The 25,770-nt window shown below is 43.9% G+C and overlaps 1 pseudogene across 1 annotated transcript in view; it reads right to left on the bottom strand.

Moving 5' to 3' along the window:
* Positions 1-2,371: 2,371 nt before the first annotated feature.
* LOC125546701 (chaperone protein ClpB1-like) overlaps positions 2,372-25,770 on the bottom strand; it is a 33,813-nt pseudogene continuing 10,414 nt past the window's right edge. Inside the window, exons 4-7 of the transcript XR_015599262.1 lie at positions 3,500-3,840; positions 3,120-3,397; positions 2,851-3,049; positions 2,372-2,747 (exon numbers count right to left, since the gene is read on the bottom strand). The product of XR_015599262.1 is annotated as a chaperone protein ClpB1-like (transcript). The remainder of the gene's footprint in view (positions 2,748-2,850; positions 3,050-3,119; positions 3,398-3,499; positions 3,841-25,770) is intronic.

Raw genomic sequence — 25,770 nt, 5'->3', positions numbered from 1 at the left:
ACTCCAAGAAGGAGGACAAGCGGGATGCGGCATCCAACGCCTTGATCGCAAGCGTGGAGGGCATGATGAACAAGGACTCAAGGAAGGAGGAGCGCCGACATTTCAAGGCGGAGCAAATGGACGCTTTCATGGAGATCCAAAGGAGGAGACTTGAGATGGACGCAGAGAAGCAATCCAAGATGTTCGAGCTCGAGGCGAAGAAGCAAGCCAAGATGCTAGAGATCGAGGCCGCCAACGCCAAGACCAAGGCCAAAGAAGTGGTTCTCGCGAGCATGATGACCGGGGTGGAGATCATGAAGGTGGATCTCAACACCGTGTCGCCAAGAAAGAGGTCGTGGTTCGAGAAGATGCATGCCGACATGCTCAAGTTTGACGACGAGTGATCTATGGCGGCGAGCGTCGTCTTTTTTTATGCCGGCAGGTGTGCTGGCATGACCACGGGGGCCACGATGGCGTGGTTGAACTCAAGTCCCACCATTTTTTGTGTGCTGGCATGTGTGCCGGCCGGCTGGCGAGTGCGCCAGCATGAACTGTGGTGAATTTTCTGAAGCCGACATTGTATGCCGATGCTGGCATGGTACTGGCATGATGAGACATGACCGCTGGCATGATCGGCCGCGGGTCTTTTTTTAAGTTGAGCGCGGACATAAAATGGGTCGGTGCGTTGGCCGCACTGCCGACCCAAATGCAAAACTGAACGGACGACGGGCGGACGGCCGATCCAAACGAACAAAAAACGAACAAATGTGCCGTCCATTTGGGTTAGCCCGTTGGAATTGCTCTTACTATCTGGGTAACGATAAAATACTTGATCACTGCATTGCAGTTGTATAAAAGTACTAGAGAGTTGTGACATCATGAAATGGTTTGACTGTACCCGCAAAAAAAATGGTTTGACTGTTAAAAAACAGAGTAGATGACATGATTTCAGAACATTCAACAAACTACATTGTTGACCATAGCCCCAAAATGTATAGTGCCTCACGACATCCACGAAAGAACAACTTCTCTGGTGCAAACACTACCTTATATCTGCTGAAATAACAATGCTATCAACTTCTAAACTGCCAATTATAAAAAGAAGCGATCGTGTAAGGCCATCTCTAACCGATCCCCTAAAACTTAAGGGAGTAAATACTCCACTAAGTTTTGGCCAGATCTAGTCGATTCCCTAAACTTAGCGGAGTAATTTTTTTCATTTGCATTTCAATTTCGGCCACCAAAACACATTTTTTTACTTCTTTATTTCATTCAACGACATTGGATTACATAATAATTCACCAACTCTTTGCTAGAATAGCAAGATCAAAGAAAACAAGAACTACACTTAGACATTTCAGAAGATATCCAACTTCCATAACTGCGCCCACTATTGGATTATTCTCAATGTCTTCATTGTTGATCTGCGGATTCTCGATCTTGCATACTTCATTCTTATTCTTTGATTCTAAAGAAGTAGACGTTGCTTCCCCTCTAATTTCTTCTCTAATCTTACATCTAGTCTCATGTTTAGCCTCAATTCAAGCAACGAGTGCACGAACATCTACTAATTTTCGTGCTATCAATAGATTGATGTATTATTTTTTTTCCAATACCAAAACGAGCATCCATCATCCTACACACATAGATGAGCATCAATGAGCTACCAAAATTGAACCGAATCTGGTGAAAACCGAATCAAAACAAGCACATACCCCATGGTTTATGCATTTGAAGAACATCCATCCGGGATGTTTCGGCATGGTAGAAACTCAGCGCACCACTTGTCGTGTGCAGTCGTCGCATTGTATGACCGGCAGATGCAAGCTGGTGAGTCGCTGCGCGGGCGCAGAGCCCGGGCGACGATCGGCCATGTAGTAGCCAGAGAACCGACGGCAGGAGCGATTAGAGTGGCTAGTGGAAGAGCTGATACTTGCATGCGGCGTGGAGGCTTTGCCAGGGCTGCGTGGGCCGCTTCCGGGCCAATCCATGGCAAGGCGCAGCCGCCGACGGCCGGAAACGCCAAATCCGGCAGCGGCGACAACAGCCGCAGATCCGCTCAATTTTTGGTCGACGGCGGGATAAGGAGGTAATGGAGGATAGCGGCGGAGGGCTACAAGGCTTTCCCGACGGCCGACTGGTGCCGGCGGGGAGGGGGAGGGGTAGCGGGGGCGAAGATATGACGCGGGAGGGAAGGAAGAGGCAGCGAAGAAGAGCCGCGCCGTTTTTCTCGGTGGAGCAAAGACGAAGTAAATATAGGGATTTTTAGGAAAAGGAGTAAAAGTTTACTCCGTTAGGCTGGATGGGGGGTCGACTAGGTGCCGGTTAGTGAAGTAAAAAACTAGATATACTCCACTAACCGGTTATAGGGGATCGGTTAGAAATACCCAACTGCTACCTGTTCAAAATGGTCAAGACACCAGGACTGCACAATAATCTGCTATGTTCAAAATGGTCAAGACACCACGACTGCACAATAAACTTGTCAGTATCAGTTAGTTGCTAGCACTTTGCTAGGGAAGTGATCATGGCCGGATCACCGTTGTCCTTCGGCGGAGTCACCTAGAGGAGGCACTAGTGCCGGCACGGAGAGGTTGCCAGGTGGATCTGCCACCTTCGTCACCACTTCATATTTGAGTCCCTTCTTATCAGGTGGCATCAATAGAGATCGTTGAGCCTTCGCCAGCTTCTCCTTTGACTAGCATCTCAGAGATCGCAGTCATCACATTCTTTTGCACCCACCTCCCAATAGGCCTTGCACCATACATCTGTGACACAAAAAGTATATATAGTTACCAAAGCACACAAGCCCCTTGTCTGAAAACAGGATCATGTCTCTATATAATCTCGAAAAGAAGCTGCTGTACTTACTGGTTCGTATGATTCCGAGAAGATGACATCCAAAGCAGCATCACTCGCATGTAGAGAGATGCCCTTATTAGCTACTCTGGCAGCAACGCCCTTCATCATGGATTTCCACGATCGCCTTCAGTTTGTCTTGTGAAAGCGGCTCAAATATCACAATCTCACTCAGCCTGTTAAGAAGCTCAGGCTTGAAGCGTTTCCAAACCTGCATGAACATGTGACAATCAACATGAGGCTGATTCGGCATTTACAGGGACAATAAAGGGTTCACACACCTGCTTCATGACAAGGCCCCGTGCCTGTTGTATTGTCTTTTCTCCAGCCATTCCTGCTGCGAAGTGCTTTGATCCTAAATTTGAGGTCATAATGATGATGGTGCTCTTGAAATCTACTGTGCAGCCTTTGCCATCAGTCAACAAACCATCATCAAGGAGTTGAAGAAAAACATTGAACACCGGCATGTGCCTTCTCAACCTCATCAAAGAGGATGATGCTGTATGGGCGCCTCTTGACTTTCTCAGTCAGTTGTCCACCGTCTTCGTAACCACGATAGCTGTAAGAATTTATAAGAGAAGCATTAAGGCCAGTCAATCTAAAGACAAGGTATATGTGATAATGTAATGTTTAAAATAAAGGGCGCACACAATGTACACACCCTGGAGGTGCTCCAATGAGGCGCAACACAGATCCAATCGAACCATATTCGGACATGTCAAAGCGAACCAATGTCTTTTCACTGTCGAATAGCTGCTCAGCAAGAGCTTTTGCAAGCTTTGTCTTTCCAACACCAGTCGAGCCCAAAAAGAGAAAAGAACCTATTGGTTGGCCAGGCTGATCAAGGCCGACCCTGGAACGTAACACCGCTTGCGCAACCAAATTGACCGCCTCATCCTGGCCAACAACTCGCTGATGCAATTTGTCAGCAAGGTGGAGCAATTTCTCCTTCTCGTCTTGATCAATAGCAGCGACAGAAATTCCAGTCCACCGGCTCACAACCTTGAAACAACAAATAACATTGCAACATGACAGGCACACAACACATCTATTATATATAAAAAGTAACTAACGGAATAACCAGAAAAAAAGATAAATAAATTAGAAAATCCCACAAAAATTAGTAATATCTGACCGTTGACTCAGTAAATTAGCAAACCACGTCCAATAGATCTTTAAATTAAATTTTGGTCGTACAAGTTAAAAAAATTACCCACCTATGCCACCACCAAAAAACATACCATCCATCTAAACCTAACTAATCTCTCCATGACCATGAGGTCTAAACGTCCTAGCCCATACCATCCATCTAAGCCTAAACTAATCTCTCCATGACCGTGAGGTCTAAACGTCCTAGCCCAGCGGCCGGTGATTCCCTTGGCTCGTATAGCAAGGAAAGTGGCCGGTGATTCCTTCAGTAAGATTTTGAAAGGCAGCGATCAGGATCATTTTTTTTCCGAGAATGACGGGGGGCATTGTGCCCCACCGGTTGTTATATTACTCGAAGGATTTGGCAGTCATACATTGTTATTCATTGAAAACATAAAAAACAACACGATAAGAAGCCAAAAAAAGAGAAACCCGCCAAGAGGCAGTCTAGAGGACAGAGAGAAAGAAAAGTCGGATGGCCAGAAGTCGATCCCGAGACGGAGCGTCGTAGCGCCTACTCCAAATCAGGAGGTCATCGGCCGTCCTCACGAGGATATCACAGGCGGTGCAGCGGATGTTGTTGAATGTTGCGTTGTTGCGATCAGGATCATTAGCAACTCATATTGCTTTGCATAAGGCGATCCAGCGGCAACTTAGAGCCACAACAAGATGTGCCATTGTAACATGCAGACGCCACACGGCTCACGTCGGTGCAGTACCCATTGAGCAGCAAACATAATGTTCGGGAGCTTCGGTGTGGTAGACAAGGAGCTGCGGAACAGGACGGCCCCCACTGCTCGGCGATGCAACGTTTAGGAGCTTCGTCGTGGTTGGCAACGAGCTTCGGATCTCATAGAAAAAATGCAACGAGCTGCGGAACAGGACCAAGCCACCGCAGATGTGCCATTGTAACATGCAGACGGCACACGGCTCAAGTCGGTGCAGTACCCATTGAGCAGCAAACGCAATGTTCGGGAGCTTCGGCGTGGTAGACAAGGAGCTGCGGAACAGGACGGCCCTGCTGCTCGGCGATGCAACATTTAGGAGCTTCGCTCGTGGTTGGCACGAGCTTCGGATCTCATCAAAAGAATGCAACGAGCTGCAGAACAGGACTAGGATGACAGTGTCGTCAATGAAGGAATATGTCTTGCTGCTCATGTCCGTGCAGTCCCAGCTGGGCTGAGACGCGATGTTCAGGAGTTTCGTCATGGCCGAGAACAAGCTGCAGAACAGGACTAGGGATGTTCACCCTGGCAGGGCTGATGACGTTGACAGCCCATCAGGCACGCAGTCGACAATCAAATTAGTGTTCACAGTCAGATGTTCCCCGGGAGCATGATGGGCCCCATTGCTGAATTACGAGGGCAACCTCAAACGCACAATCATCATCGCTGACACTGCCGTATTTGGATGGTGCGTGGGTACAACTTCATGAGGGTCGTGCCGGTGATGAGATCTCCTAGCTACGAGGTCTACAGGTTTGTCTTTTTTATCCAACCGGGCGTTTAATCTGAGAAAATAAGTTGCATGGTGTTAGGATGCTACGTGGTGGTTTTCAGTTCAGTTCAATAGAGCAAGGAGCCAGGTCTCCACTGATTTGTCACGCACTGTCATCCTGACGTTACCCTGATATAGCTAGCTAGCATGCATATCATCTACATCAGACATCACGCCGGAAGACTAAAAAGTAAAAGATGGATGGATTCTGTTCATGATTCCAATCGTTGATACACTTTGGCATTTTCAGATAAAAACAGGTTCACAGCATTACACTATTCCGCTTTTACATCAGCAACATTAGACAAGATGAATTGCAGAGTGTGTACACGGCCAGTTCAAACTAGCTAGGCACTGACACTTAGCACCATCTATCTATCTATATATATATAAATACAACATATGATATTTATGCTGATGCCTCTACATCGTGGATTTCCTTCTTAATAATTAGTTAAACTAAATGGATCATGAGCGTCAGTGAAATATGCTCTGTAAAAAGTCTTGCTAATTAAACTTAGGTGATTGGACAAATATGGTGCCCAAAAATTATTAATGACTTCTTAATCGTTTTTTACGTAACACTAGAGATTGTCTTCAGGACTTCATCTTTTAATCAATTTGGAGACAAATGACCACATTTACCAACATCTGTTGAAGTACTAAATATTGTCTTGTATGAAGGACCATATGTATGGTCACTGATCTATTATTTTAGCAAACAAAATAATAATGTAGTACTATTTCTTAGTAAAATGAAAATATCTTATATCGAAGGCTCCGTTTATTGAATTGTTACCCACGAATAACTGTAGTAAAATAAATTACCCACGAATACGGGAAAAGTTGGTTAGCCCAACAAATTATCATAATCTACCATAATGCCAAACACAAGCTAAGTCGATGAGCCTGTGAAATTATTCTTTATTCAACAAAAACTGATTACCTTGCAATTAGGTCTGTTAGAAAAAAAAATCTTAGACAACTTAAAATATCAAATCAGAGTAAAACAATATTATTATAGAGATTCCCCGCGCACTCAAGCTTTTCATTACACCCACCTCTCCAGTCTCTTCGATGTTGTGCAGTTTTCTTATTGTATTGTATATTTTTGTCTAATTATCGATTATAATTTGTTGTTTGTTTATTCACCAAACATAAAGGATAAAAGCTTATGAAGTAGATAATTTTAATCAAATAACGAAATAACATTTTGATCTTATGATGATAAAACTTCCTCGATATGTGTGCTATTTTCCTGTTCAATCTGGTACCAAGTGAAGGCTTGGGAGTTGGAAATTATTTCATTTCATGATGATCATACAGACACAACCATACATTTAATTCTGACTCTAGCCTAAATTATTTCAGTACACGATCAGATGTATCTGTCTCTTGCTCTATACAAGTTAGTATCCCCTTTGTCCCATAATATAAGACATTTTGCTGTTAGCATGCAACAATGTCTTATATTGTGGGACAGAGGTAGTATTTTATCGGAATGGCCCAATTCAGGTGCTTCACTGTATGGGCAGAGATGGATCATGAAAAAAATTTATAACTGAAGTACCTGATTAGTCATAATTTGGAGTTTGCGCTGGCATACTTCTTAATTGTACCCCTTTGTGATGATTTCGTTCCATTTATCATTCTTAATTAAGTTATTTACACCATGGTACTACTTTTCTTCTTCTTTTTCTGATAGATCACAATCCTTGACCTTCCACTAGGCATAGTTGAGTTTGTTGTTTTATGTATTTTTTCAATTTCACAACCTGTAAGTTGTAACTAGGATAATTCATTTTTTGAATTTTTTATAGGATGATGAAATATTCTTCCACCAAAAATTCTCTAAAGGGGAGGAGGAAATGTGTTGAGATGGTCACTCTTCGTAATATGAACCCCTCAAACCTTTGGTGATGTATTTATACCAAACTGGATGTGTTTACATGCGTCATTTGTTTAATGTTTTTAGAGCTACCATATGTTTAGTTTTTGGTAGAAATGTTTCACATTAGTACTCCTAATTATGATGTATGATCTCTTTCTCATGTATTTATAGATTAATACATTAGTGGTTGACTGGCATTGTAGTTTGCTTTGCCTATGTGCATCAATGTTTTATTACATTCCAATTTGAACTTAGGCTGCTCAAATACATACTGAAAATAGAGGTGTTCAGTTTTGTTGTTGGCAAAACTACACCTTGGTTAGCTGGATATGATATTGAAAGGTTTTTATACTCTTGGAGCTCATAAAATATGATAAAACAACATAATATTGCAATAGTTTCGATCTATCATTAGACGTATCAAAGGCATGCAATTTTTCCTAAGGCATACATTAGGACAGTGGCGGAGCTTGGTGGGGGACAACCTGGGCCATGCCCCCCCCCTTTCTCCCCCCGGCTCATAAGAATTTTTTTGTATATACCTTAGTATTAGGCCTATTTATCCACCAAAAATTATCCAAAAGGAATTATGTTTGCCCCCCCCCCCCCCCAACCCATGACCCTCCCATGATTTTGGCTCAAGCTCCGCCACTGCATTAGGAGATGGTTGTTATATGGATGCCTGGCCATTTGAGCTTTGCTCATTTCTTACAAATGATCATGTTGGCATTTGCGATGAATTTATTTGTAATTTACTCTTCGTATTAGGACTCCGGTACTAACAAGATTCTATTTGTTGCTCTTTCTCATGTTATACCATTCATCTGAGATGGTATTCCAGTAAAACCCTAATATACAATAACATATCTTTGGTTTGCGTTCATTACAATGAACGTGTTATTTTGGGATACAAATCCATGATAGAGAGATATGGTAGTCAGAGTGTCTCATAATAACTTTTTGTTCTAGGTGGTTTTAGCACGTTCTAAAAATGGAACTGTAGCTTGCTTCTGATATGCACTTCAAATTTATACTCCCTCCATCTCATAATATAAGAACGTTTTCCAAGCTAACATAGTTTGAAAAACGTTCTTATATTATGGGACAGAGGGAGTAGTATATTATGAATTGACAAGTTTTGTATAGTGCATCAAAGAGGAAGAATAGTGATGTATTTCTGTTGAATTATCTCAAAAAGGCACTCAAAGTGTGTCTCATATGAACTCTCTCTTCTAAGATGATTTTTGCATATTCTAAAAGTGGAATTGTAGCTTACTTCTACTATGATCATCAACTTCGTACTACATTGTAAATTAAATAAGTTGTTATAATGCTTGAAAGATGATAAATAAGAGGGGTATCTATTCGTTGAATCAACAACAGCCTTAGGCTTCTAATCAAACCAAATCAATATAGGAGTGTCAAAATTTGTCATTCAGAAAACTATGATTTAGCTAATTGGGTATAATTTTTGAATCGTTTTGTGCTCTCAAAGTTCATAATAAGACAAACAAAACAATATGGTTATAGTTTGGGATGTGTATTTGTTGGGTTACATAGTAATTTCAAAAAATTTCCTACGCACACGCAAGATCATGGTGATGCATAGCAACGAGAGGGGAGAGTGTGATCTACGTACCCTTGTAGATCGACAACGGAAGCGTTAGCACAACGTGGTTGATGTAGTCGTACGTCTTCACGGCCCGACCGATCAAGCACCGAAACTACGGCACCTCCGAGTTCTAGCACACGTTCAGCTCGATGACGATCCCCGGACTCCGATCCAGCAAAGTGTCGGGGAAGAGTTCCGTCAGCACGACGGCGTGGTGACGATCTTGATGTACTACCGTCGCAGGGCTTCGCCTAAGCACCGCTACAATATTATCGAGGACTATGGTGGAAGGGGGCACCGCACACGGCTAAGAATATGATCACGTGGATCAACTTGTGTCTTTAGGGGTGCTCCCTGCCTCCGTATATAAAGGATCAAAGGGGGGGTGCGGCCGGCTAGGAGAGGGCGCGCCAGGAGGAGTCCTACTCCCTCTGGGAGTAGGATTCCCCCCCTTTCCTAGTTGGAATAGGATTCGGGAGGGGGGGAAGAGGAGAGAGAGAAGGAAGGGGGGCGCCGGCCCCCTCTCCTTGTCCTATTCGGACTAGGGGGGGGGGGCACGGCCCAGCCCTGGCCACCTCTCCTCTCTTCCACTAAAGCCCACTAAGGCCCATATACCTCCCGGGGGTTCCGGTAACCTCCCGGTACTCCGGTAAAATCCCGATTTCACCCGGAACACTTCCGATATCCAAATATAGGCTTCCAATATATCAATCTTTATGTCTCGACCATTTCGAGACTCCTCTTCATGTCCATGATCACATCCGGGACTCCGAGCAAACTTCGGTACATCAAAGTGCATAAACTCATAATATAACTATCATCGAAACCTTAAGCGTGCGGACCCTACGGGTTCGAGAACAATGTAGACATGACCGAGACACGTCTCCGGTCAATAACCAATAGCGGAACCTGGATGCTCATATTAGCTCCTACATATTCTACGAAGATCTTTTATTGGTCAGACCGCATAACAACATACGTTGTTCCCTTTGTCATCGGTATGTTACTTGCCCGAGATTCGATCGTCGGTATCTCAATACCTAGTTCAATCTCGTTACCGGCAAGTCTCTTTACTCGTTCCGTAATACATCATCTCACAACTAACTCATTAGTTGCAATGCTTGCAAGGCTTATGTGATGTGCATTACCGAGAGGGCCCAGAGATACCTCTCCGACAATCGGAGTGACAAACCCTAATCTCGAAATACGCCAACCCAACATGCACCTTTGGAGACACCTGTAGAGCACCTTTATAATCACCTAGTTATGTTGTGACGTTTGGTAGCACACAAAGTGTTCCTCTGGCAAAGGGAGTTGCATAATCTCATAGTCATAGGAACATGTATAAGTCATGAAGAAAGCAATAGCAACATATTAAACGATCGGGTGCTAAGCTAATGAAATGGGTCATGTCAATCAGATCATTCACCTAATGATGTGATCCCGTTAATCAAATAACAACTCTTTGTCCATGGTTAGGAAACATAACCATCTTTGATTATCGAGCTAGTCTAGTAGAGGCATACTAGTGACACTCTGTTTGTCTATGTATTCACACATGTATTATGTTTCCGGTTAATAAAATTCTAGCATGAATAATAAACATTTATCATGATATAAGGAAATAAATAATAACTTTATTATTGCCTCTAGGGCATATTTCCTTCAGTCTCCCACTTGCACTAGAGTCAATAATCTAGATTACACAGTAATGATTCTAACACCCATGGAGCCTTGGTGCTGATCATGTTTTGCTCGTGGAAGAGGCTTAGTCAACGGGTCTGCTACATTCAGATCCGTATGTATCTTGCAAATTTCTATGTCTGCCACCTGGACTAGATCCCGGATGGAATTGAAGCGTCTCTTGATGTGCTTGGTTCTCTTGTGAAATCTGGATTCCTTTGCCAAGGCAATTGCACCAGTATTGTCACAAAAGATTTTCATTGGACCCGTCCACTAGGTATGACACCTAGATCGGATATGAACTCCTTCATCCAGACTCCTTCATTTGCTGCTTCCAAAGCAGCTATGTATTCCGCTTCACACGTAGATCCCGCCACGACGCTTTGTTTAGAACTGCACCAACTGACAGCTCCACCGTTTAATGTAAACACATATCCGGTTTGCGATTTAGAATCGTCCGGATCAGTGTCAAAGCTTGCATCGACGTAACCATTTACGATTAGCTCTTTGTCACCTCCATAAACGAGAAACATATCCTTAGTCCTTTTCAGGTATTTCAGGATGTTCTTGACCGCTGTCCAGTGATCCACTCCTGGATTACTTTGGTACCTCCCTGCTAGACTTATAGCAAGGCACACATCAGGTCTGGTACACAACATTGCATACATGATAGAGCCTTTGGCTGAAGCATAGGGAACATCTTTCATTTTCTCTCTATCTTCTGCAGTGGTCGGGCATTGAGTCTGACTCAACTTCACACCTTGTAACACAGGCAAGAACCCTTTCTTTGCTTGATCCATTTTGAACTTCTTCAAAACTTTGTCAAGGTATGTGCTTTGTGAAAGTCCAATTAAGCGTCTTGATCTATCTCTATAGATCTTAATGCCTAATATGTAAGCAGCTTCACCGAGGTCTTTCATTGAAAAACTCTTATTCAAGTATCCCTTTATGCTATCCAGAAATTCTATATCATTTCCAATTAGTAATATGTCATCCACATATAATATCAGAAATGCTACAGAGCTCCCACTCACTTTCTTGTAAATACAGGCTTCTCCAAAAGTATGTATAAAACCAAATGCTTTGATCACACTATCAAAGCGTTTATTCCAACTCCGAGAGGCTTGCACCAGTCCATAAATGGATCGCTGGAGCTTGCACACCTTGTTAGCTCCCTTTGGATCGACAAAACCTTTTGGTTGCATCATATACAACTCTTCTTCCAGAAATCCATTCAGGAATGCAGTTTTGACATCCATCTGCCAAATTTCATAATCATAAAATGCGGCAATTGCTAATATGATTCAGACAGACTTAAGCATCGCTACGGGTGAGAAGGTCTCATCGTAGTCAATCCCTTGAACTTGCCGAAAACCTTTTGCGACAAGTCGAGCTTTGTAGACAGTAATATTACCGTCAGTGTGAGTCTTCTTCTTGAAGATCCATTTATTCTCAATTGCTTGACGATCATTGGGCAAGTCAACCAAAGTCCATACTTTGTTCTCATACATGGATCCCATCTCAGATTTCATGGCTTCAAGCCATTTTGCGGAATCTGGGCTCACCATCGCTTCTTCATAGTTCGTAGGTTCATCATGATCTAGTAGCATGACTTCCAGAACAGGGTTACCGTACCACTCTGGTGCGGATCTCACTCTGGTTGATAGACGAGGTTCAGTAGTATCTTGTTCTGAAGTTTCATGATCATCATTATTAGCTTCCTCACTAATTGGTGTAGGTGTCACAGAAACAGGTTTCTGTGATGTACTACTTTCCAATAAGGGAGTAGGTACAGTTACCTCATCAAGTTCTACTTTCCTCCCACTCACTTCTTTCGAGAGAAACTCCTTCTCTAGAAAGTTTCCGAATTTAGCAAAAAAAGTCTTGCCTTCGGATCTGTGATAGAAGGTGTATCCAATAGTTTCCTTTGGATATCCTATGAAGACACATTTCTCCGATTTGGGTTCGAGCTTATCAGGTTGAAGCTTTTTCACATAAGCATCGCAGCCCCAAACTTTCAAAACGACAACTTTGGTTTCTTGCCAAACCATAGTTCATAAGGCGTCGTCTCAACGGATTTTGATGGTGCCCTATTTAACGTGAATGCGGCCGTCTCTAGAGCGTATCCCCAAAACGATAGCGGTAAATCAGTAAGAGACATCATAGATCGTACCATATCTAGTAAAGTACGATTATGACGTTCGGACACACCATTACGCTGTGGTGTTCCGGGTGGCGTGAGTTGCGAAACTATTCCACATTGTTTCAAATATACACCAAACTCGTAACTCAAATATTCTCCTCCACGATCAGATCGTAGGAATTTTATTTTCTTGTTACAATGATTTTCAACTTCACTCTGAAATTCTTTGAACTTTTCAAATGTTTCAGACTTGTGTTTCATTAAGTAGATATACCCATATCTGCTTAAGTCATCTGTGAAGGTGAGAAAATAACGATATCCGCCACGAGTCTCAACATTCATCGGACCACATACATCTGTATGTATGATTTCCAACAAATCTGTTGCTCTCTCCATAGTACCGGAGAACGGTGTCTTTGTCATCTTACCCATAAGGCACGGTTCGCAAGTACCAAGTGATTCATAATCAAGTGGTTCCAAAAGCCCATTAGTATGGAGTTTCTTCATGCGCTTTATACCGATATGACCCAAACGGCAGTGCCACAAATAAGTTGCACTATCATTATTAACTCTGCATCTTTTGGCTTCAACACTATGAATATGTGTGTCACTACTATCGAGATTTAATAAGAATAGACCACTCCTTAAGGGTGCATGACCATAAAAGATATTACTCATGTAAATAGAACAACCATTATTCTCTGATTTAAATGAATAACCGTCTCACATCAAACAAGATCCAGATATAATGTTCATGTTTAACGCTGGCACCAAATAACAATTATTTAGGTCTAATACTAATCCCGAAGGTAGATGTAGAGGTAGCGTGCCGACTGCGATCACATCGACTTTGGAACCATTTCCCACGCGCATCGTCACCTCGTCCTTAGCCAATCTTCGCTTAATCCGTAGTCCCTGTTTCGAGTTGCAAATATTAGCAACAGAACCAGTATCAAATACCCAGGTGCTACTGTGAGCATTAGTAAGGTACACATCAATAACATGTATATCACATATACCTTTGTTCACCTTGCCATCCTTCTTATCCGCCAAATACTTGGGGCAGTTCCGCTTCCAGTGACCAGTCTGCTTGCAGTAGAAGCACTCAGTTTTAGGCTTAGGTCCAGGTTTGGGTTTCTTCTCTTGAGTAGCAACTTGCTTGCTGTTCTTTTTGAAGTTCCCCTTCTTTTTCCCTTCGCCCTTTTTCTTGAAACTAGTGGTCTTGTTGACCATCAACACTTGATGCTCCTTCTTGATTTCTACCTCCGTAGCTTTCAGCATTGCGAAGAGCTCGGGAATAATCTTATTCATCCCTTGCATATTATAGTTCATCGCGAAGCTCTTGTAGCTTGGTGGCAGTGATTGGAGAATTCTGTCAATGATGCAATCATCTGGAAGATTAACTCCCAATTGAATCAAGTGATTATTATACCCAGACATTTTGAGTATATGCTCACTGACAGAACTGTTCTCCTCCATCTTGCAGCTATAGAACTTATTGGAGACTTCATATCCCTCAATCCGGGCATTTGCTTGAAATATTAACTTCATCTCTTGGAACATCTCATATGCTCCATGACGTTCAAAACGTCGTTGAAGTCCTGATTCTAAGCCATAAAGCATGGCACACTGAACTATCGAGTAGTCATCAGCTTTGCTCTGCTAGACGTTCATAACATCTGGTGTTGCTCCAGCAGCAGGCCTGGCACCCAGCGGTGCTTCCAGGACGTAATTCTTCTGTGCAGCAATGAGGATAATCCTCAAGTTACGGACCCAGTCTGTGTAATTGCTACCATCATCTTTCAACTTTGCTTTCTCAAGGAACGCATTAAAATTCAACGGAACAACAGCACGGGCCATCTATCTACAATCAAACATGAATAAGCAAGATACTATCAGGTACTAAGTTCATGATAAATTTAGGTTCAATTAATCATATTATTTAAAGAACTCCCACTTAGATAGACATCCCTCTAATCCTCTAAGTGATTACGTGATCCAAATCAACTAAACCATGTCCGATCATCACGTGAGATGGAGTAGTTTCATTGGTGAACATCACTATGTTGATCATATCTACTATATGATTCACGCTCGACCTTTCGGTCTCCGTGTTCCAAGGCCATATCTGTATATGCTTGGCTCGTCAAGTATAACCTGAGTATTCCGCGTGTGCAACTGTTTTGCACCCGTTGTATTTGAACGTAGAGCCTATCACACCCGATCATCACGTGGTGTCTCAGCACGAAGAACTTTCGCAACGATGCATACTCAGGGAGAACACTTCTTGGTAATTAGTTATAGATCATCTTATAATGCTACCGTCAATCAAAGCAAGATAAGATGCATAAAAGATAAACATCACATGCAATCAATATAAGTGATATGATATGGCCATCATCATCTTGTGATTGTGATCTCCATCTTCGAAGCACCGTCGTGATCACCATCGTCACCGGCGTGACACCTTGATCTCCATCGTAGCATCGTTGTCATCTCGCCAATCTTATGCTTCCACGACTATCGCTACCGCTTAGTGATAAAGTAAAGCATTACAGCGCGATTGCATTGCATACAATAAAGCGACAACCATATGGCTCCTGCCAGTTGCCGATAACTCGGTTACAAAACATGATCATCTCATACAATAAAATTTAGCATCATGTCTTGACCATATCACATCACAACATGCCCTGCAAAAACAAGTTAGACGTCCTCTACTTTGTTGTTGCATGTTTTACGTGGCTGCTACGGGCTTAAGCAAGAACCAATCTTACCTACGCATCAAAACCACAACGATAGTTTGTCAAGTTGGTGCTGTTTTAACCTTCGCAAGGACCGGGCGTAGCCACACTCGGTTCAACTAAAGTTGGAGAAACTGTCATCCGCTAGCCACCTTTCTGCAAAGCACGTCGGGAGAACCGGTCTCGCGTAAGCGTACGCGTAATGTTGGTCCGGGCCGCTTCGTCCAACAATACCGCCGAACCAAAGTATGACATGCTGGTAAGCAGTATGACTTATATCGCCCACAACCCACTTGTGTTCTACTCGTGCATATAACATCAACATATAAAACCTAGGCTCGGATGCCACTGTTGGGTTACGTAGTAATTTCAAAAAATTTCCTACGCACACGCAAGATCATGGTGATGCATAGCAACGAGAGGGGAGAGTGTGATCTACGTACCCTTGTAGATCGACAAGTGTGGTTGATGTAGTCGTACGTCTTCACGGCCCGACCGATCAAGCACCGAAACTACGGCACCTCCGAGTTCTAGCACACGTTCAGCTCGATGACGATCCCCGGACTCCGATCCAGCAAAGTGTCGGGGAAGAGTTCCGTCAGTACGACGGCGTGGTGACGATCTTGATGTACTACCGTCGCAGGGCTTCGCCTAAGCACCGCTACAATATTACCGAGGACTATGGTGGAAGGGGGCACCGCACACGGCTAAGAATATGATCACGTGGATCAACTTGTGTCTTTAGGGGTGCTCCCTGCCTCCGTATATAAAGGATCAAAGGGGGGGTGCGGCCGGCTAGGAGAGGGCGCGCCAGGAGGAGTCCTACTCCCTCCGGGAGTAGGATTCCCCCCCTTTCCTAGTTGGAATAGGATTCGGGAGGGGGGGAAAGAGGAGAGAGAGAAGGAAGGAGGGGGGCGCCGACCCCCTCTCCTTGTCCTATTCGGACTAGGGGGGAGGGGCGTGCGGCCCAGCCCTGGCCACCTCTCCTCTCTTCCACTAAAGCCCACTAAGGCCCATATACCTCCCGGGGGGTTCCGGTAACCTCCCGGTACTCCGGTAAACTCCCGATTTCACCCGGAATACTTCCGATATCCAAATATAGGCTTCCAATATATCAATCTTTATGTCTCGACCATTTCGAGACTCCTCGTCATGTCCGTGATCACATCCGGGACTCCGAACAAACTTCGGTACATCAAAATGCATAAACTCATAATATAACTGTCATCGAAACCTTAAGCATGCAGACCCTATGGGTTCGAGAACAATGTAGACATGACAGAGACACGTCTCCGGTCAATAACCAATAGCGGAACCTGGATGCTCATATTGGCTCCTACATATTCTACGAAGATCTTTTGTCGGTCAGACCACATAACAACATACGTTGTTCCCTTTGTCATCGGTATGTTACTTGCCCGAGATTCGATCGTCGGTATCTCAATACCTAGTTCAATCTCGCTACCGGCAAGTCTCTTTACTCGTTCAGTAATACATCATCTCACAACTAACTCATTAGTTGCAATGCTTGCAAGGCTTATGTGATGTGCATTACCGAGAGGGCCCAGAGATACCTCTCCGACAATCGGAGTGACAAATCCTAATCTCGAAATACGCCAACCCAACATGCACCTTTGGAGACACCTGTAGAGCACCTTTATAATCACCCAGTTATGTTGTGACGTTTGGTAACACACAAAGTGTTCCTCCGGCAAACGGGAGTTGCATAATCTCATAGTCATAGGAACATGTATAAGTCATGAAGAAAGCAATAGCAACATATTAAATGATCAGGTGCTAAGCTAATGGAATGGGTCATGTCAATCAGATCATTCACCTAATGATGTGATCCCGTTAATCAAATAACAACTCTTTGTCCATGGTTAGGAAACATAACCATCTTTGATTAACGAGCTAGTCTAGTAGAGGCATACTAGTGACACTCTGTTTGTCTATGTATTCACACATGTATTATGTTTCCGGTTAATACAATTCTAGCATGAATAATAAACATTTATCATGATATAAGGAAATAAATAATAACTTTATTATTGCCTCTAGGGCATATTTCCTTCAGTATTATGAGGTGTATCAAAGGCATGCAATTATTTCCTAAACTGGACTTTAGCATATGTTGGTGCTACATGGTTGTGTGGCCGTATGAGCTTTGCTTATTTCTTACTAATGAACATGTTGGTGATAGTGTACAAGTAACGATGACGGTAGACGAACAACCATAAAAACTTTTATTTATGGCAAATTTATTTAAAAAATATATATAACGACTTGAGAACTAACAAGCTTCTGTTGGGGAACGTAGCAGAAATTCAAAATTTTCCTACGTATCACCAAGATCTATCTATGGAGAAACTAGCAGTGAGGGGAAGGAGAGTGCATCTACATACCCTTGTAGATCGCTAAGCGGAAGCGTTCAAGTGAACGGGGTTGATGGAGTCGTACTCGTCGTGATTCAAATCACCGATGACCAAGTGCCGAACGCACGGCACCTCCGCGTTCAACACACGTACAGCCCGGTGACGTCTCCCACGCCTTGATCCAGCAAGGAGAGAGGGAGAGGTTGAGGAAGACTCCATCCAACAGCAGCACAACGGCGTGGTGGTGATGGAGGAGCGTGGCAATCCTGCAGGGCTTCGCCAAGCACCGCAGAAGAGGAGAAGAACTTGGGAGAGAGGGAGGGGCTGCACCAAAGGCAAAAGGTGTGTTTGAGAGGACCTCCTACCCCACTATATATAGGGATCCCAAGGGGGGGTGCGCCAGCCCCTAGGAGATCCAATCTCCAAGGGGGGGGCGGCCAGGGGAGGAGTCCTCCCCCCCCCCAAGGCACCTAGGAGGTGCCTTCCCCTGCTGGGACTCTTCCTTTAGGGTTTCCCCAGGCGCATGGGCCTCTTGGGGCTGGTGCCCTTGGCCCATGTAGGCCAAGGCGCACCCCCTACAGCCCATGTGGCCCCCGGGGTAGGTGGCCCCACCCGGTGGGCCCCCGGGACCCTTCCGGTGGTCCCGGTACAATACCGATGACCCCGAAACTTGTCCCGATGGCCGAAACAGGACTTCCTATATATAAATCTTTACCTCCGGACCATTCCGGAACTCCTCGTGACGTCTGGGATCTCATCTGGGACTCCGAACAACATTCGGTAACCACATACAAGCTTCCTTTATAACCCTAGCGTCATCGAACCTTAAGTATGTACACCCTACGGGTTCGGGAGACATGCAGACATGACCGAGACGTTCTCCGGTCAATAACCAACAGCGGGATCTGGATACCCATGATGGATCCCACATGTTCCACGATGATCTCATCGGATGAACCACGATGTCAAGGACTTAATCAATCCCGTATACAATTCCCTTTGTCGAGCGGTATTGTACTTGCCCGAGATTCGATCGTCGGTATCCCGATACCTTGTTCAATCTCGTTACTGGTAAGTCTCTTTACTCGTTCCGTAACACATCATCCCGTGATCAACTCCTTGGTCACATTGCGCATATGATGATGTCCTACCGAGTGGGCCCAGAGATACCTCTCCGTTTACACGGAGTGACAAATCCCAGTCTCGATTCGTGCCAACCCAACAGATACTTTCGGAGATACCTGTAATGCACCTTTATAGTCACCCAGTTACGTTGTGACGTTTGGTACACCCAAAGCATTCCTACGGTACCCGGGAGTTGCACAATCTCATGGTCTAAGGAAATGATACTTGACATTAGAAAAGCTTTAGCATACGAACTACACGATCTTTGTGCTAGGCTTACGATTGGGTCTTGTCCATCACATCATTCTCCTAATGATGTGATCCCGTTATCAACGACATCCAATGTCCATGGTCAGGAAACCGTAACCATCTATTGATCAACGAGCTAGTCAACTAGAGGCTCACTAGGGACATGTTGTTGTCTATGTATCCACACATGTATCTGAGTTTCCTATCAATACAATTATAGCATGGATAATAAACGATTATCATGAACAAGGAAATATATAATAATAACCAATTTATTATTGCCTCTAGGGCATATTTCCAACAGTCTCCCACTTGCACTAGAGTCAATAATCTAGTTCACATCGCCATGTGATTAACATTCACAGGTCACATCGCCATGTGACCAACATCCAAAGAGTTTACTAGAGTCAGTAATCTAGTTCACATCACTATGTGATTAGCACTCAATGAGTTCTGGGTTTGATCATGTTGCTTGTGAGAGAGGTTTTAGTCAACGGGTCTGAACCTTTCAGATCCGTGTGTGCTTTACAAATCTCTATGTCATCTCCTAGATGTAGCTACCACGTTCTATTTGGAGCTTATTCCAAATAACTGTTCTACTATACAAATCCAGTTTACTACTCAGAATAATCTGGATTAGTGTCAAAGTTTGCATCGGCGTAACCCTTTACCACGAACTCTTTTACCACCTCCATAATCGAGAAAATTCCTTAGTCCACTAGTTACTAAGGATAACTTTGACCGCTGTCCTGTGATCCATTCTTGGATCACTCAGGTACCCCTTGACTGACTCATGGCAAGGCACACTTCAGGTGCGGTACACAGCATAGCATACTGTAGAGCCTATGTCTTAAGCATAGGGGACAACCTTCGTCCTTTCTCTCTATTCTGCCGCGGTCGAGCTTTAAGTCTTAACTTCATACCTTACAACTCAGGCAAGAACTCCTTCTTTGACTGATCCATCTTGGACACCTTCAAGATCACGTCAAGGCATGTGCTCATTTGAAAGTACTATTAAGCGTTTTGATCTATCCTTATAGATCTTGATGCTCAATGCTCAAGTAGCTTAATCCAGGCTTTCCATTGAAAAACACTTTCCAAATAACCCTATATGCTTTCCAGAAATTCTACGTCATTTCCGATCAACAACATATATTCATCAGAAATTCTATAGTGCTCCCACTCACTTCTTTGGAAATACCAGTTTCTCATAAACTTTGTATACACCCAAAATCTTTGATCATCTCATCAAAGCATACATTCCAACTCCGAGATGCTTACTCCACTACTCAGAAGGATTGCTGGAGCTTTGCATACTTATTAGCATTTTTCAGGATTGACAAAACCTTCCGGTTGTATCACATACAACCTTTCCTCAAGAAAATCGTCGAGGAAACAATGTTTTGACATCCTATCTGCAAGATTTCATAAATAATGCAGTAATCGCTAATATAATTCCAACAGACTCTTAGCATCGCTACGAGTGAGAAAATCTCACCGTAGTCAACTCCTTGAACTTGTCGGAAAACATCTTAACGACAAGTCGAGCTTTCTTAATGGTGACATTTACCATCATTGTCCGTCTTCCTTTTAAAATCCATCTACACTCAACAGCCTTACGACCATCAAGTAGTTCTTCCAAAGTCTACACTTTGTTTTCATACATGGATCCTCTCTCGGATTTTATGGCCTCGAGCCATTTATCGGAATCCGGGCCCACCATCGCTTCTCCATAGCTCGTAGGTTCATTGTTGTCTAGCAACATGACTTCCAAGACAGGATTACGTACCACCCTGAAGTAGTGCGCATTCTTGTCATCCCACGAGGTTTGGGAGTGACTTGATCCGAAGTCTCATGATCAATATCATAAGCTTCCACTTCAATTGGTGTAGGTGCCACAGGAACAACTCTTTGTGCCCTGCTATACACTAGTTGAAGTGACGGTTCAATAACCTCATCAAGTCTCCACCATCCTCCCATTCAATTCTTTCGAGAGAAACTTTTCCTCGAGAAAGGACCCGATTCCTAGAAACAATCCCTTATTGCTTTCAGATCTGAGACAGAAGGTATACCCAACTGTTTTGGGTGTCCTATGAAGATGCATTTATCCGCTTTGGGTTCGAGCTTATCAGCCTGAAACTTTTTCACATAAGCATCGCAGCCTCAAACTTTTAAGAAATGACAGCTTAGGTTTCTCTAAACCATAGTTCATACGGTGTCGTCTCAACGGAATTACATGGTGCCCTAATTAAAGTGAATGTGGTTGTCTCTAATGCCTAACCCATAAATTATCGTGGTAATTCGATAAGAGACATCATGGTATGCATCATATCCAATAGGGTGCAGTTATGATGTTCGGACACACCATCACACTATGGTGTTCCAGGCTGTATCAGCTGTGAAACAATTTCCACAATGTCTTAATTCTGTGCCAAACTCGTAATTCAGATATTCATCTCTATGATCATATCATAGATCTTTTATCCTCTTGTTACGATGATCTTTCAACTTCACCCTGAAATTACTTGAACCTTTCAATAATTCAGACTCGTGATCCATCAAGTAAATATACTCAACATCTACTCAAATCATCTGTGAAGTAAGAACATAACGATATACACTACACGCCTCAGCACTCATTGGACTGCACACATCAAAAATGTATTACTTCCAACAAGTTGCTTTCTAGTTCCATTTTACTGAAACCGAGGCTTTCAGTCATCTTGCCCATGTGGTATGATTTGCATGCCTCAAGTGATTCAAAAATCAAGTGATTCCAAACGGTCCATTTGCATGGAGTTTCTTCATGCATAGACACCAATAGACATGGTTCGCATGTCTCAAACTTTTCAAAAATGAGTGAGTCCAAAGATCCATCAACATGGAGCTTCTTCATGCGTTTTATACTGATATGACTTACGTGGCAGTGCCACAAGTAGGTGGTACTATCATTACTATGTTTTGGCATGAACATGTGTATCACTACGATCGAGATTCAATAAACCATTCATTTCAGGTGTAAGACCATTGAAGGTATTATTCAAATAAACAGAGTAACCATTATTCTCTTTAAATGAATAACCGTATTGCGATAGACATAATCCAATCATGTCTATGCTCAACGCAAACACCAATCTCGATGGTAGAGGGAGCGTGCGATGCTTGATCATATCAACATTGGAAACACTTCCAACACATATCGTGAGCTCACCTTTAGCTAGTCTCCGTTTATTCCTGTAGCTTTTATTTCGAGTTACTAACACTTAGCAACCGAACCGGTATCTAATACCATGGTGCTACTAGGAGTACTAGTAAAGTACACATTAACATAATGTATATCCAATATACTTCTATCGACCTTGCCAGCCTTCTAATCTACCAAGTATCTAGGGTAATTCTGCTCCAGTGGCTGTTCCCTTTATTATAGAAGCACTTAGTCTCGGGTTTGGGTTCAACCTTGGGTTTCTTCACTAGAGCAACAGCTGAATTGCCGTTTTATGAAGTATCCCTTCGTGCCCTTGCCCTTCTTGAAACTAGTGGTTTCACCAACCATCAACAATTGATGCTCCTTCTTGATTTCTACTTTTGTGGTGTCAAACATCACGAACATCTCAAGGATCATCATACATGTCCCCGATATATTATAGTTCATCACGAAGCTCTAGCAGCTTGGTGGTAATGACTTCGGAGAAACATCACTATCTCATCTGGAAGATCAACTCCCACTTGATTCAAATAATTGTTGTACTCAGACAATCTGAGCACAAGCTCAACAATTGAGCTTTTCTCCCTTAGTTTGCAGGCTAAGAAAAATCGTCGGAGGTCTTATACCTCTTGACGTGGGCACGAGCCTGAAATCCCAATTTCAGCCCTCAAAACATCTCATATGTTTCGCGACGTTTCAAAACGTCTTCGGTGCCTCAATTCTAAACCGTTTAACTGAACTATCATGTAGTTATCAAAACGTGTATGTCAGATGTTCGCAACATCCACAGACAACGTTCGAGGTTCAGCACACTAAGCGGTGCATTAAGGACATAAGCCTTCTAAGAAGCAATGAGGACAATCCTCAGTTTACGGACCTAGTCCGCATAATTGCTACTATCAACTTTCAACTAATTTTTCTCTAGGAACATAACTAAACAGTAGAACTATAGCATGAGCTGCGACATAATTTGCAAAATCCTTTTTGACTATGTTCAGGATAATTAAGTTCATCTTATGAACTCCCACTTAGATAGACATCCCTCTAGTCATCTAAGTGATTACATGATCCGAGTCAACTAGGTCGTGTCCGATCTGTGCGTGAGACGGACTAGTCAACGTCGGTGAACATCTTTATGTTGATCGTATCTTCTATACGACTCATGCTCGACCTTTCGGTCTTCTGTGTTCCGAGGCCATGTCTGTACATGCTAGGCTCGTCAAGTTAACCCTAAGTGTTTTTGCATGTGTAAAACTGTCTTACACCCGTTGTATGTGAACGTAAGGATCCATCACACCCGATTAACACGTGGTGCTTAGAAACGACGAACTGTAGCAACGGTGCACAGTTAGGGGAGAACACTTCTTGAAATTGTTGTAAGGGATCATCTTATTTACTACCGTCGTTCTAAGCAAATAAGATGTATAAATATGATAAATATCATATGCAATCAAATAATAGTGACATGATATGGCCAATATCATATAGCTCCTTTGATCTCCATCTTGGGGCTCCATGATCATCTTGTCACCGGTATGACACCATGATCTCCATCATCATGATCTCCATCATCGTGTCTTCTTGAAGTTGTCTCGTCATCGACATGCAAGTCGTGATTCCCTTGACAAGAACATGATCAATCTCATACATCACATATATCATTCATCACATCCTTTTGCCATATCACATCACATGGCATACCCTGCAAAAACAAGTTAGACGTCCTCTAATTGTTGTTTGCATGTTTTACGTGGCTGCTATGGGTTTCTAGCAAGAACGGTTCTTACCTACGCAAATACCACAACGTGATATGCCAATTGCTATTTACCCTTCATAAGGACCCTTTTCATCGAATCCGATCCGACTAAAGTGGGAGAGACAGACACCCGCTAGCCACCTTATGCATCTAGTGCATGTCAGTCGGTGGAACCAGTCTCACGTAAGAGTACGTGTAAGGTCGGTCCGGGCCGCTTCATCCCACGATGCCGCCGAATCAAGATAAGACTAGTAACGGCAAGCATATTGAACAAAATCAACGCCCACAACTACATTGTGTTCTACTCGTGCATAGAATCTACGCAATAGACCTAGCTCATGATGCCACTGTTGGGGAACGTAGCAGAAATTCAAAATTTTCCTACGTATCACCAAGATCTATCTATGGAGAAACTAGCAATGAGGGGAAGGAGAGTGCATCTACATACCCTTGTAGGTCGCTAAGCAGAAGCGTTCAAGTGAACGGGGTTGATGGAGTCGTACTCGTCGTGATTCAAATCACCGATGACCAAGTGCCGAACGCACGGCACCTCCGCGTTCAACACACGTACAGCCCGGTGACGTCTCCCACGCCTTGATCCAGCAAGGAGAGAGGGAGAGGTTGAGGAAGACTCCATCCAACAGCAGCACAACGGCGTGGTGGTGATGGAGGAGCGTGGCAATCCTGCAGGGCTTCGCCAAGCACCGCAGAAGAGGAGAAGAACTTGGGAGAGAGGGAGGGGCTGCACCAAAGGCAAAAGGTGTGTTTGAGAGGCCCTCCTACCCCACTATATATAGGGATCCCAAGGGGGGGTGCGCCAGCCCCTAGGAGATCCAATCTCCAAGGGGGCGGTGGCCAGGGGAGGAGTCCTCCCCCCCCAAGGCACCTAGGAGGTGCCTTCCCCTGCTGGGACTCTTCCTTTAGGGTTTCCCCAGGCGCATGGGCCTCTTGGGGCTGGTGCCCTTGGCCCATGTAGGCCAAGGCGCACCCCCTACAGCCCATGTGGCCCCCGGGGTAGGTGGCCCCACCCGGTGGGCCCCCGGGACCCTTCCGGTGGTCCCGGTACAATACCGATGACCCCGAAACTTGTCCCGATGGCCGAAACAGGACTTCCTATATATAAATCTTTACCTCCGGACCATTCCGGAACTCCTCGTGACGTCCGGGATCTCATCCGGGACTCCGAACAACATTCGGTAACCACATACAAGCTTCCTTTATAACCCTAGCGTCATCGAACCTTAAGTGTGTAGACCCTACGGGTTCGGGAGACATGCAGACATGACCGAGACGTTCTCCGGTCAATAACCAACAGCGGGATCTGGATACCCATGATGGCTCCCACATGTTCCACGATGATCTCATCGGATGAACCACGATGTCAAGGACTTAATCAATCCCGTATACAATTCCCTTTGTCGAGCGGTATTGTACTTGCCCGAGATTCGATCGTCGGTATCCCGATACCTTGTTCAATCTCGTTACTGGTAAGTCTCTTTACTC

The sequence above is a fragment of the Triticum urartu genome, chromosome 3A (assembly GCF_056163025.1).
Source record: "Triticum urartu cultivar PI428250 chromosome 3A, HENAU_Tu73, whole genome shotgun sequence".
Classification (NCBI taxonomy): domain Eukaryota; kingdom Viridiplantae; phylum Streptophyta; class Magnoliopsida; order Poales; family Poaceae; genus Triticum; species Triticum urartu.
The sequence above is the reverse complement of the archived record's forward strand: the minus strand, read 5'-3'. Positions and strand labels throughout refer to the sequence as shown.